The 13,000-nt window shown below is 40.9% G+C and overlaps 1 protein-coding gene across 1 annotated transcript in view; it reads right to left on the bottom strand.

Annotated features, from left to right (window-relative positions):
* The window catches only part of BACH2 (BTB domain and CNC homolog 2), a 205,921-nt gene extending 193,674 nt beyond the window's left edge, over window positions 1-12,247 (bottom strand). Inside the window, exon 1 of the mRNA XM_063124873.1 lies at window positions 12,001-12,247. The gene's annotated coding sequence lies outside the window, so the exon portion shown is untranslated. The remainder of the gene's footprint in view (window positions 1-12,000) is intronic.
* Between the last annotated feature and the right edge of the window lie 753 nt (window positions 12,248-13,000).

Raw genomic sequence — 13,000 nt, 5'->3', positions numbered from 1 at the left:
AGATCCTCATGCAAGCCCACCACCTTTGTTCTCCAGAAACTGCTCCACACACTGCATGTAAGTGTTTCATTTTAGAAGGTGAACATCCATCTAATTCTAAAATGTGACTGAGAGAAATGTGTTTGGAACATAGATACACTCAGAGGGACGTGATTCACTTTAGAACCCTGTGAAACATTGATTCCATGTTAAACCGGTGTGGTGCCATGTAATGTGTGGAATAACCCCGAGATAGGCAAACCTGCATCCTATAAAACATGACCAGGAGCTACGCTTTATCAGCAGTGAGGCGAATTTGGACATTTTTGCTTCAAATGCATAGCCAAAGAACAATCTGAAAAAGAAAAGAGCTAAAAGGTGTGTTGTGATATTAAACAAGGAAGGAAACCGCAGCAGCAAGGGAACTTAAAATAGCCTCTGAGCAACAAAGCAGCTCTCTCACATTCTTCAAGTCTGTACTCCCCCTATTGTGGATGGCTTAAATTAAGGTAGCTTCTGCTGCAGCAGCAGACACGTGAGTCAGCAAGAGCTGCCTGTAGGAAACTGCTGACATTTTTAAATGGCTCACATACACTAAACGCAAGCATACACATACATCCCCCTTCCTACTCAATAAGGACACAAATGCATTAGCATACAGAGCACTTCCATCCTACAGTTCATGTTTTTTTCTTATTCAGACTTCAGAAAAACAAACAAAAAACACACCTTTTTAATGTTAGTGATAAGTAGCAACTGCAACAAGAATCTCAGTGATCAATTAGTCTCAGCTGCTTTTTCATTTTCTCAGACAAAGGATTTCAGCTACTTCTCTTCCCCCCGCCCCCAAAACTGAAAATGTTGTCACACAGAGCACAACGTACTGCACAAGGACGGGCAACTAATGTGTACTTCCTGTTCCCCCCTTTTTTAAAAAATAAATAAATGAGCGGGAGGCTTTTTTGAACTTGGGACACTTGAAAGATCATATACTGTTGTTAGGAAATTATTTCATAATCAAGAGGCTAAAAGTTAGTTTCTAAAAATAGAGATACTGGGACACAGCCCTACATAGAAACAAAGGCCTCTGTCTTAGAAGACCCATTTCTTAATCACAGGGTATCATCATGGGGAGCAAATGATGGTTGTATTTACTTAATAAAATGGGAAATGCAATCTTGCTCATACATATCACTACTAACTCACTCTTAGGTTTAACAGATTATATCTGCAAGATTGTCATTTAGCATCAAATTATAGCATTCTATAATCCTTTTAAGATCTCTTCACATAGGTATGTGCCTTCATATCTCCCACACTTGGCATATACTCCATGATCTGCCAGAGCCAGTCCTGTGGCTTTTTTTAAAAACAACAACAATGCATACACTGCATGAAAGTGCTACAGGGACCCAAGGCCAAATGCAGCTCCCTCAATACGGACCAAAGGTTACATGAGAATGAGTATAAAGTAGTGGATACCAATAATGGGTAGAGTTTTTTTCTTCCAGGAAAAGCCCACAACTATTTTTCTAAAAACACACTCTTTCATAAAACTAATCAGTAACATAAAGAATGGATGCAGCCACTTGACTAACTGGGCAGTTTCAGAGTTGTGAACAACCCTTTTCAGGAGAGTTTCCCTAGAAAGTACAACACACACAGGCCAGGTTCGCATCAAGGTAGAAAAATAAGCCATCATAGCTTATTTTCCCACCATGCATGTGATGGTTCTACAAAGCACCATTACCATAATTAACCTCACCAGGCAGAGTTTATCATGTTGTCTGAACCTGGTGAGAGTGTGCAGCAAAGGTGGGTTACAAACAACCCAGCCATGGATTCTGGGGTGTTATGTAAACCCACCTATTGCACACCCTCGCTTGGTTCAAACAACACAACCAATCATGACTAGCAAGGGTAGTTACGGAAATGACATGGCTCATGACCAACACGTACAGGGCAGGAAGCTTCGATGACTTATTTTTCTTCCGTGATCTTGTGAAGGCACACATACAGTCTATATTTGGAAACTGACACATAAACATAATTCAAACATGTTAAAATCAGATCCCAATCTGTGCAGGGCATTGGAAAGTTTTTTGAAAAACCAGTATCACTGGTTGAACATGATGAGCATGGACTGGGAAGACTCAAATTTACTAGCGTTCAACCATAAAGTATATCTGGAAGAATATATGCTCTCTCGGCCTAAACTTTTCTCTTAGGGCTGGGTCCACACTTTGAGTGGCCTCATTGAAACCAATGAGTCAAGTTAATCATGACTAATTTAAGTTGCAGTTAAACCAATGGGTCTACTCAAAGCACAAAAAAGTTTGGATCCAACCCATCAAGTTAAGCATAGATTTGGGCTGGGGGGAGGGGATACAGAAACGGCAGAACTAAATTCTGCAGAGAAAGATGGGATTGAAGTATGATAAAAAGCAAATTAGATTATGGATTCCTATGGAATAGATATTGATGAAATTGTTGTAGATCAAGGGCTCAGGAATGCTTACATCTGGTTATAAAAATAATAAATAAGAAGAACAAAGCATTATGTGCAGCACCACAAGTACAGGTATGTACTTGCTAATGTCTACAATATGTTAAGCATCCCTTGGTATAAACAGCTTGAACTTCCTATGCACTCTGATTTCTGTTCTCTTTGAGCAATTGTCCTTACTAACATATATTGAAAAATATCAAAATGAAGACATGTACATATGTTTATAAATACAATTGGGGATGAGAATTTCAAGTCAGTGTTCATGGACACTAGTGGAAATCTTCTACTGATTCAGAGTATTATTAATTCATTTAAATCCAAATATATTAGAATAAGTAATTTGAATACCGAAACTATATAATCCAAAAATTTCTGAGACACTTTCGTTCCAGAGCCAAATAAGAAACTGAATGCAATGGGACTTACTCTCAAGTAAACATGCATCGGACTGCACAAAGAGTGAAAAGCAATCCGTTAAAAGTTTTTCTTGCAGCTTGGGGAAAAAAAAGCAAAAATACAATACAAGACTACTTAGGTATGAGAAGTAGGTCTACCCAAAATCTCTAAAGAAAGAGTTGGAAATTATCCATTTTTACACCTTTCATAGAAGATTACAAACATTATATTTCACTCATATAAAGTGAATTTGATTAGGGGGTGGCGTTGTTTTTGTAAGTTCTCCCCCTTTTCCCTTTTGATTTACATGTATTGTTCATTCAATAGCTGTTCTGTCAATGCTGGTAATTGTTGTACTAAGCCAGTAGCTTCAATTTAAGCTCATTATTGATCACACAGAAATTTATATGCATTCCTCTGCTTGCTCACTTTAAAATTATAATTTCAACTCCAGCAGTGGCAGCCTAAGTGTGAGGCTTTTCAACACACTACAAAGATGCTTCAGTCTGACTAGAAAGCAAAACGAGCATGCTGCAACTCAGCTGGCTACGCTCATACATTTTACATTTTCTTGAGGCAAGCTTCAAAATGAATACTTAATTCATGCAGCTGCCATAAGATTTTTATGTTATTTTATGTTTTTGTTCAGAACTTAAGAAACAGTGACCAAATTTTGCAAAAGCTGAGTAGGCATTATTAGCACAGTTGTAGTAAATCATACGAAAATTTGAGAATGGGAAGATGGAAAATTTAAGTATTCCAGCATATTCTCCTCCTTGAAATCCACTAGTGGTGGTGGTGGTGGGGAATACCTGTATTGCTAGCATAGGAAGTTCAGTTTAACAACTCCTGGGTCAATTTACCAGTGAAACACATATTTACGGCCGAATACCACAGTGAATTCATCCAGATTAGTATAATTATCGTTTATTAAAGGGCCAGTTCACACATCATAATAAGCCACCCTGAAAATAACCTCTAGTGGGTTGCTTGCTTGCTTACCCAGGTGAGTCCCAACAGATGATCAGTGTTCTGTGGCTTGCTTTCTCCTTAGACCTCATGCCTGACCTCAGCATGTATCCCATGGACCTTTGCAGCACAACCTCAGCAGCTTACTCCGCTATTTGTGCTAATTAGAGTTAATTTTGTAGATTTTTTAAAAGGGAAGTTTGCACAAATTCGCTAAAGTTAAAAAAAAGTTCAATTTGTGCAAGTCTGCCAGAACGTGGAAGGGGGGGGAGAAACTAAAAATGTAGAAATCTCCCCAAGATGATAAAATGGTGTTGCTGTCTAGGTTAGTGATAAAGAGAGGAATAAATTGACTATAATCATTTCAAAACATAACAGAGGGGGTATATCATTAGTGAGATCACAAGGAGAGACCTGTTTTTTCTGTTTTCTTCTGCTCTGTTGCCTTTTCCGACAAACCCCACACAAGCCATTGTGCAATGTTTACACATCACGACAAGCGACTCTGAAAACAAGCCACACTGAGCAACCCAACAACAAGCTATGGGTTCTCGGGGTGACTCGTGTGTGGTTAACAAACCACAGTGAGAAAACCGTGATGGGTTCAGAGGTCACAACAAGCCATTCTGAAACAAGGCTGACAATCCACCATGGCTTGTTGTGTCATGCGAACCAGATCTTTATCAGAGGTATGTGACCTCTGAAGCATCCATATCTCTTCTAACTTTAATTGGTACAATTACTATAAAATCCTTCAGTAGTACAAGGTAAACTGATTCAACAATTTTGTGCACATCAAAATGAAAGAGTGGTGGTAGGGAAATTTTACATGCCAAATAATGTCAGCCATTTGCCCTGATTCATTTTCAGCAAATTTCTCAACCTTCTAAACTGTTTTCTTTATCAAGGGCTTGAGTACTTTTACAAGAACATGTCTTGTGACATAAGAAGGTCAGTAAACTCCTTCCTCTTAAGTATTTATCATATAGCAGGTCTTAGGATGCATAACTTTTGACCTGTCAGGACATCTTTTTAGTACTATCAATATTGTATTAGATTTCATATGTATCCCTCTCAAAAATTAAACACCTCTAACGAAATTTTATTCTAAGCGTAAGAAAAATCATAGTGAAATAACATATCATGGATGTACAAAGAGACAGCACCCCCTTTCATTGTTCTGGAGAGGAGGCAGGTTAGGATTTTAGAAGTGAAACAGTGAAATCAATTGCTATATCCTTGTAGAAGTTATTTTAGCAGTAGACAGGTAAACACTGCACGCCTGCTTAAAATAACAAACGTCTTATTTATTTTAGCTACTATTCTGTCCTATCCTGGAGGCTCAACCTTTAGTATCCTTTATAATTAACCTTTAATAGAAGGTTAAAAACTTGAAAAAATCAGTTCATATACCACATATGCAAGTGTTAATTCAAGATTACACCAGAGTAACAAATCCACTTCCAATGTAGACAATTGCCAAATTACACATTTTTCCATATTTTCCTCAACCTATAGAAAGTGATTACATTCTTAGTTCCAACATGTACTGTAAATATAGTATTTAAAGAGAATATCACATATTAACCCTAAGCCAGTTTGATATCATTATGACTATCATACTTAGCAAGTTTCCGATTATAATGCCAAATATCTGGAAAATGACTTATTTTATGAATCTGTATACAGATTACATCAAATATTGTGTCTAGCTGATGATGCATTATGTTCTGAGTATCAACATATTTTATTATTATCAACATATATATTTTTATTATTATTATTATTATTATTATTGATTAGTATTAGTATTTATTACATTTATATACTGCCCCATAGCCAAAGCTCTCTGGGCGCTTTACAAAGATTAAAACACTGAACATTAAAAACCGATATACAAAACTTTAAACCATAAAAACAGATTAGATACAATATCCATATAATGACAAAGATATACTGGGACAATAGAGCCTATGGCCCATATCTATAGTTAATCTAAGCTAGGTTGACCATATGGAAAGGAGGACAGGGCTCCTGTACGTTAGCAGTTGTATTGCAAAAAGGAATTTCAGCAGGTGTCATTTGTATGCATGCAGCACCTGGGGAAATCCCCTCTAAATCTCAACAGTTAAAGCTGCAGGAGCCCTGCTTAAAGTGACCAGATATAATAGAGGGCAGGACTCCTGCAACTTTAACTGTTGTGATCAAGAAGGGATTTCAAATGACACCTGCTGAAATTCCTTTTCCTAGACCACTGTTAAAGATACAGGATCCCTGTCCTCCTTTTCATCCGGTCACCCTAATATGAGTACACAAGACTAGGTGAGGTTCCACAAGCAACTGCCTAAAATGAGCTAATTTGGCTTGGTCTGGAACAGCATCCAAATTAACTTTTTTATATAAAACTTAGAAGCTTCAAACCTAACCATGCTCCCTGAAATGTCACTTGTAATACATTGAGGCCTGGAAGCCTCCCCCACTTCTCTCCCCTTTCCCTAGGACAAACCTGGCAGAGCGACTGTGACAACATGTGTTGCAAGCAGCAGTGGGCAATAATGAAGAGCAGCAGTAACCTGGGCACCGGAATTCCTGGGAATTGTGGTTTCCAGGGCTTTTAGTTCTTTAGCAAATATCTGTACACTGTCTTTCAGGGATGGAGCACTCCCAAGAATACAAGAATAAATACAAGAATAAAATCAATCCCATACAATAACACCCCCACACACCATCCATTGATAAACAGCAACAACTCATAAAATCAACAATCATCAGCAAAAAAACCAGCTGATCCTAGGACAGTACTAGAATCGACAATATGGTTACAGCTACAATCTAGAACAAATGAAACATGTTCAGGGCCCAGAGGCCAGGAAAACTACATGTCCTTGGAGTCAGGGCCCATAATGCTCCTGGCTAATGACAACTACAGCAGTAGCCCCACCCACCCACCCAGAGCACCGCAGCTAGCCAAGTTTCATGCGAGAGTCCAGGTGGTGAAAACTGATGATTATTTATTATTATTATTTATTTATATAGCACCATCAGTGTACACGGTGCTGTACAGAGTAAAACAATAAAATAGCAAAACCCTGCTGCATAGGCTTACATTCTAATAGAATCATAATAAAACAATAAGAAGGGGAAGAGAATGCACCAAACAGGCACAGGGTAGAGTAAAACTAACAGTATAAAAGTAAGATCAAAATCAAGTTTTAAAAGCTTTAGAAAAAAGAAAAGTTTTTAGCTGAGCTTTAAAAACTGTGATTGAACTTGTAGTTCGCAAATGTTCTGGAGGAGTGTTCCAGGCGTAAGGGGCAGCGGAAGAAAATGGACGAAGCCGAGCAAGGGAAGTAGAGGCCCTTGGGCAGGTAAGAAATATGACATCAGAGAAGCGAAGAGCACGAGCTGGGCCTGAACTTCAGAGAAGTTTGTGCGTGAAGTTCCAAAATGAGGAAACTCATGCTCTGAACTTTCTAACTCTGAACATGGTTGCATAAATGAGTGCTGTTAAAGTGAGAGTTATCAATCTGGCCAAAGTGGAAGTAGCTAAAGCAGATCTTCCACATGAAAGTTTGGATTTAAGATCTACTTGAAGCATGCTCAATGCCTTGGGCACACAGAGTGGATTTTTTTCTTTGAATAGGAGGTTCTCTCCCACCCTGACATGTGTGTGTGTGTACACGCATGTGCATGTGCGCACACACACACACCATTAATTGCTTTTGAAAATCTTCTCCATTTCAAAATCATTTTGCTATGTGAAATTAGGGAGGCGGCTGCTATTTGAGAAACACAAATCCAAAGAACCCTTGGGCATGTGGAACTAGTTGTGATGCTTAGGCTCCCAGTCCATATAGGCCCTGTTCAGAAGACACCTTAAATCATGGATTCACCATGGTTAAAGCCATGATTTAAGGTGTCTTCTGAACTGGGCCGTATGCAACAACCTTTTCCCTTGGGCCCATTACTGAATGTACCTGCTCAATTTCTATGCACATAAGTCACAGAGATTTAACAAGGATAAACCTTAAAAGGCTTTACAGGAACATCCACTGTCATTTGCTTTGTGGGGGAAAACCAGCTTCTGCTCTATTTGCTCATGCAGTCCTTTCACGCGCACAAAAAGGCTACTCCACCTGCATTTTTATGAATGGCTAAACCCAGCACCTCGGGTTACCTGATTAAACCTATTAACACTTTCCTGGGAGTGAATAAACATGCACAGGATTGCACTGTAGGTTTCTCACAGGGCTATCTAGTGACAGGTGAAGCATTAGTATGTCGTCATCCCTCCACACCTCAACCTGTCTCTCCTGCCTATGAATGCATACCTTCCAGAAGTTAATTAGGGCCAGATTTTATCTCAGTGTTGCTTGAACTTCTACAGTACTGCTGCTCGTCAACAGATCTCTTAACTACATTGAAAGCATCAATCATCTTTGAGACATTGCTGAAGGCACTACCTGTGCAGCTTGAGAAAGCGAAGCACGCCACAGAACAAGTTATCCTCAGAACTGGGAATATAAATGTACGATCCCAACTCTCATTCCCACGCTTGTGAATCAGGGAGTTTTGAAAAGCCTTCCCTTTTTCCATTAAGAGAATTCTGATGACAAGTGTCCACTATTTTCAAATACATATCTCATTCCTGCATTGAGCAGGGGGTTGGACTCAATGGCCTTTTAGGCTCCTTCCAGCTCTGCTATTCTATGATTCTATGATTTCAGGCTGTAGCTTGAAGAGGTATTTAAATGCGATACAGAAACGACAGCTTAGAATTTTAGTATTCATATTAAAAAAGCTGAATTATAGTGTTGTCATATTCACTACTAGAGGCTAAAATGTCTTAGCAGTTTCATCATAAAAATCTGTTTTCTTAAAGTCCACACATTGCCACACTCAGGTGAATGTATGTATGCCTACAATACTAATCCGTATATTCTCAAATACATTGGATTTCATTCCCTCCCCCTACATTTAAAGAGACTTAGGTTGAACTAAAAAATGAGCTTCAAGCAAGTAATAATTATTATAGCTATTACATTCGTTATTAGATGTCACCTCTCTATTTAAAAATGCTCTAGGCAATTTTTTAACTAGTGTAAAAATAACAGGATATAGATAGATTAGGAAGATGGGAGATAAAAATTCATTGAAAACTCATGTTCTGGGGAGTTTAAAGCAATCAGCAGCTTGACAGGCCAAACACCTACTAACACCTAGTAGGGAACGCCTTCATGAGATGATAGAAAACCGTCAAAGAGGGGGCAAGGAATTCTAGGTGTGGCAACAGAAAAGACCCTCTTCTACATCCCAACAAATGCAGTTCACTTGGCAGAACATGAAAGAGCCTTTCTAGTAGTTTTTCCCCCCCCAAATGGGCAGGCTTAACCATTTACAAAGCACTTCATATAATCCTTACAGAACACTATCCCATACTGCTGATGGGAGGCTTAGACTGAGAGTGTGTGGTCCAGTTCAGATACAATGTTAAACTATGGTTTAACATTACATGCACAAGACATTACATACATTTACTCTGTACAGCACCATGTACATTGATGGTGCTATATAAATAAATAATAATAATAATAAGACTGGCGCAAATATGAGGGGGGAATTGGAAGTATTTACCTCAACTTTAAATTAACCTAAGTTCCTCCTTACATTTGAAAGCTGGTTCATTTAAGCTATGTTTTGAAAACAAGCCAAAACGATAACAAGTTTGATCCTGGCTTGTTTGAAGTAATTGTAGTTTTAACTAACCAGAGTTATCCCCAAATTCAGACACCAGGAACTTTGGTTAGTTTAACTGCACCAAAGGAGAAGAGGGGGAAATGCATGAGGTTTGTCTACCTCATGTACCTAACGCTATACTATGGTTTAGTAGTATGTCTGAAGAGTCATAGTGATTTGTCTACAACCACCTAATGAGTTCATGACAAAGGCAAAATTCAAACTCAGTCCCAAGTTAATGTGCTGCATCCTTAGCCTATGCTCAAAAAGCATACTTACTAAGGAGTTCATTTCACCAAACTCAATAGGGCTTTTTTCCTGAGTAACCCGACTGAGCTGCACATGACAATGTATGCTCTTTAACACTTTTTAAAATTAAAATGTTAAGAAATGTAACCTCTAACAGTGAATGTGGCAACATTGTAATTTTGTACTGTTTAATATGAATTCCTATGCTGTAAGAAGGTGTCACCTCTGTATCACATTTATTCTCCTGTATAAAAAGAAGTTTACTCCAGATCTGCCTGGGCTTCAATAATGAAAAGCATGATGATCTCACAATAACTAAAGAATTTTAAGAAAGACGCCTTCTGTATTACAAAAATAGCCTGTTCCACAAAAGGAGAGAGGCATGATTTCACACTTAGCTTACTTCATGACAGCCAGAGCCTTTGCAGTTAGCTGCCTGGTCTATATGTTACATTTTTAATGATCTGGGGAAATCATTATCGGTGTTAACATCTCTCTCCAACTTTGTACCAGAGAGAGAGAGAGAGGGAGGAAAAATGCAAAGTCTTTCATTAGATATGATCTTCTTTTGGGATCCTGCTAAGCACTAAGATATTTTGCTAGGAAGTAATTAGTCTTTGCTGTGCAACTCAACAGATTAAATTAATAGAGAAAACTACTCTTAAAATTATGGCACACTCTAAAAGCAACCTATTGAAAAGCCAAGAGAAATCATCCTCTGATACTAGTCACAAATAATTGAAATGAGCCTCTCGTTTGCCAAAAGGATGCTTCTACTAATTAGATGACTTGGCAGCTCAACTTGTATGTCTAATAAATACAACGCAAAATGCAATAATCAGTTTTGATGTCCCAAGCATGCACACTCAGGCACACCCACCCAAGTATTTTTACAAGTGAATCTTTAGTAGGAAATAGATGGCAGATTTCACTTCAAGGCAATCCACAGAATGATACAGAAAGCTTTAGAAGCAAGCCGTTTTTGAATAGACAGGAACTTATATAGCCTAGCCTCTGAAACTGTTTTTCATTGCAACACACCACAGGGTTACCACCACTACTCCAAAAAGGAAAGAGAGGGAGAAGGAAAAAGGAGCTGGGCACTGACCAGATTGACATCACAATACACATCAAATTATGAATAGGAAACCCCAACGGGAGAAAGAGGGCAGAAGCAGCGGGAATAATGACTGTAGCTTTTATATGCCTTGCCCATGCTGGATGGCTTTAATTGGTATCTGGCAGGAAGCATTCAGCCACCCAGACTGAACAAACATGCACACACGACCCCCCCCCCCCGCCTCTCCATCTCTCTCCCCCACCCGCTAACCTCACTCGCTGCAAAAAACAATTCTAGCAGCTCTCCCCCTGCCCTGAGCGACAAACCTTTCTTTATTACAACTTGTCTTAAGGCACAAGATTTTCATTTGAGAACCATCAAGTACCGCTACGGGGGGGGGGGGGGGGAGAACTGGAACGCACCAAAGATACACAGGGCGCGGGGGGGGTTAATAAAAGGGGGTGTAAAAGGCCGTGGATCTTTGCCCGTCAAATGCCTCCGCCCTCTTTCCCAGCTTGTTCAAAGGGCCTCGCAATCTGACAGCTGCTCTCTCACACACAAAACACAACACAAGAGCCGCCACCGCCGTCGCCCCCACTCCAATGCCAGACTTACTATCCCGAGCTCCTCCTCCTGCAGCTTGCTCAAAACACCCATCCCTGGGCATGGACGAGGCACAGGCACCACTTTTCCCCCCCTCGGTGTGTTGGGACGGAAGCTTTAATGCAATTAAAAACGACCCATTGTAAGACGGCCCAACCCCTCCCACTCGCAGCACTCCGCTCCTCCTCGGTCACCTATATAAAAGCCACCCTTTCGCCGGTATCCCAAGAGAGCCAAACCGGTGCGCCGGTCACAAAACCGGACCACAACCAAGAGCACGCACAACACAACAGGCTTCGGATCATTTCATACACACTTCGCAGTTAGACAACGTTTCGACCTTCTTGGACACATTAAAAATAAAGTGACTGAGTGAGAGACACAGAGAGAGAGAGATTTAATTTTCAAGAGGAAAAACCAGCCCCTTTCCTAGCTACACACCGCGCCAAAGTTCGCCTCCTTCCATCCTTAGGAACGAGAGAGAAAGAGAGAGACTCACCTTTTTTTTAAAAAAAAAAATCCACGTTAACTTTCGCTAGCTCCCCGTGCTTGCTGCAAACGTTAGGAAGGGGCGAGAAAAGAGAAGAAGAAGAAAAAAGACTCAATCTTGCTTGAGGATTCGTCTTGTTGTTGCTGAGGTTGTCCGTAGAAAATTTGCACCTAAAGAAGACGCGCGTCACATGCCGATTGTTTTATGGATAATAACAATAATAATTTAAAAAAAACCACCAGCAGCAGCAACAAATAATAATAAAAATAAAATAAAAACACTACCCAGCTGCCTCACGAACCAAAGTCTTGCAGAGGAAGGGGGGGTCAGAGGAGGGGGAGGGAAGGCAGAAACGTATATACATATAAAACGGAGGGGGCGGGGAAGTGGAAGGGGGAACTGGAGGAGGAGGCGGTGGCGGCAGCAATAGGGATGTGAGGGGGGGCGAGCGGGTGGAAGGGGGAGCCACACAGGAATTGCTCTGCCGCTGGAGCACTCGGGGGCTGTCTGCCCAAGGTGGCGGCGGCGGCTCGGTGCTTCTTTGCAGCCCGGCGGTAGCGACGTATTGTTGCTGCTGCTGTTGCGGCGGCTGCGGCTGCTGCCCCCGTTCTGTTGGTTACGCTGACTCTCCCCGCGGCTCGCGCTCTTCCCAATGGAACGCCGCCTACTCCCCTCAATCGCTACATTGTTGACATTCGCAGGCTGACATCATCCTCCTCCCACCGCCGCCGCCGCCACTACCAACTACCGCACACACATACATACATACACACACCCGCCTTCCCCCCATTCACAATAACGTTGCGCAAATGGCGCAGCGTCCTCTCCGAAGGCGGCGGGGATGCGCAGAATCAGGCGTAAACGCGCTCCGCGAATAGCGGCTCCTGCGTCGACAGTCTCTCCAAGGGCTTCTGCCGCATGCGCACATCGTCTCCAATGCCTCCGGCATTGCTCTCCTTCTTCGTTCCAACTTCCCCCCCTCCCCTTTTCCGTTTTTGCGCGGGGGTCG

This window comes from Elgaria multicarinata, chromosome 4 (genome assembly GCF_023053635.1).
Source record: "Elgaria multicarinata webbii isolate HBS135686 ecotype San Diego chromosome 4, rElgMul1.1.pri, whole genome shotgun sequence".
In the NCBI taxonomy this organism is placed as follows: Eukaryota; Metazoa; Chordata; class Lepidosauria; order Squamata; family Anguidae; genus Elgaria; species Elgaria multicarinata.
The sequence above is the reverse complement of the archived record's forward strand: the minus strand, read 5'-3'. Positions and strand labels throughout refer to the sequence as shown.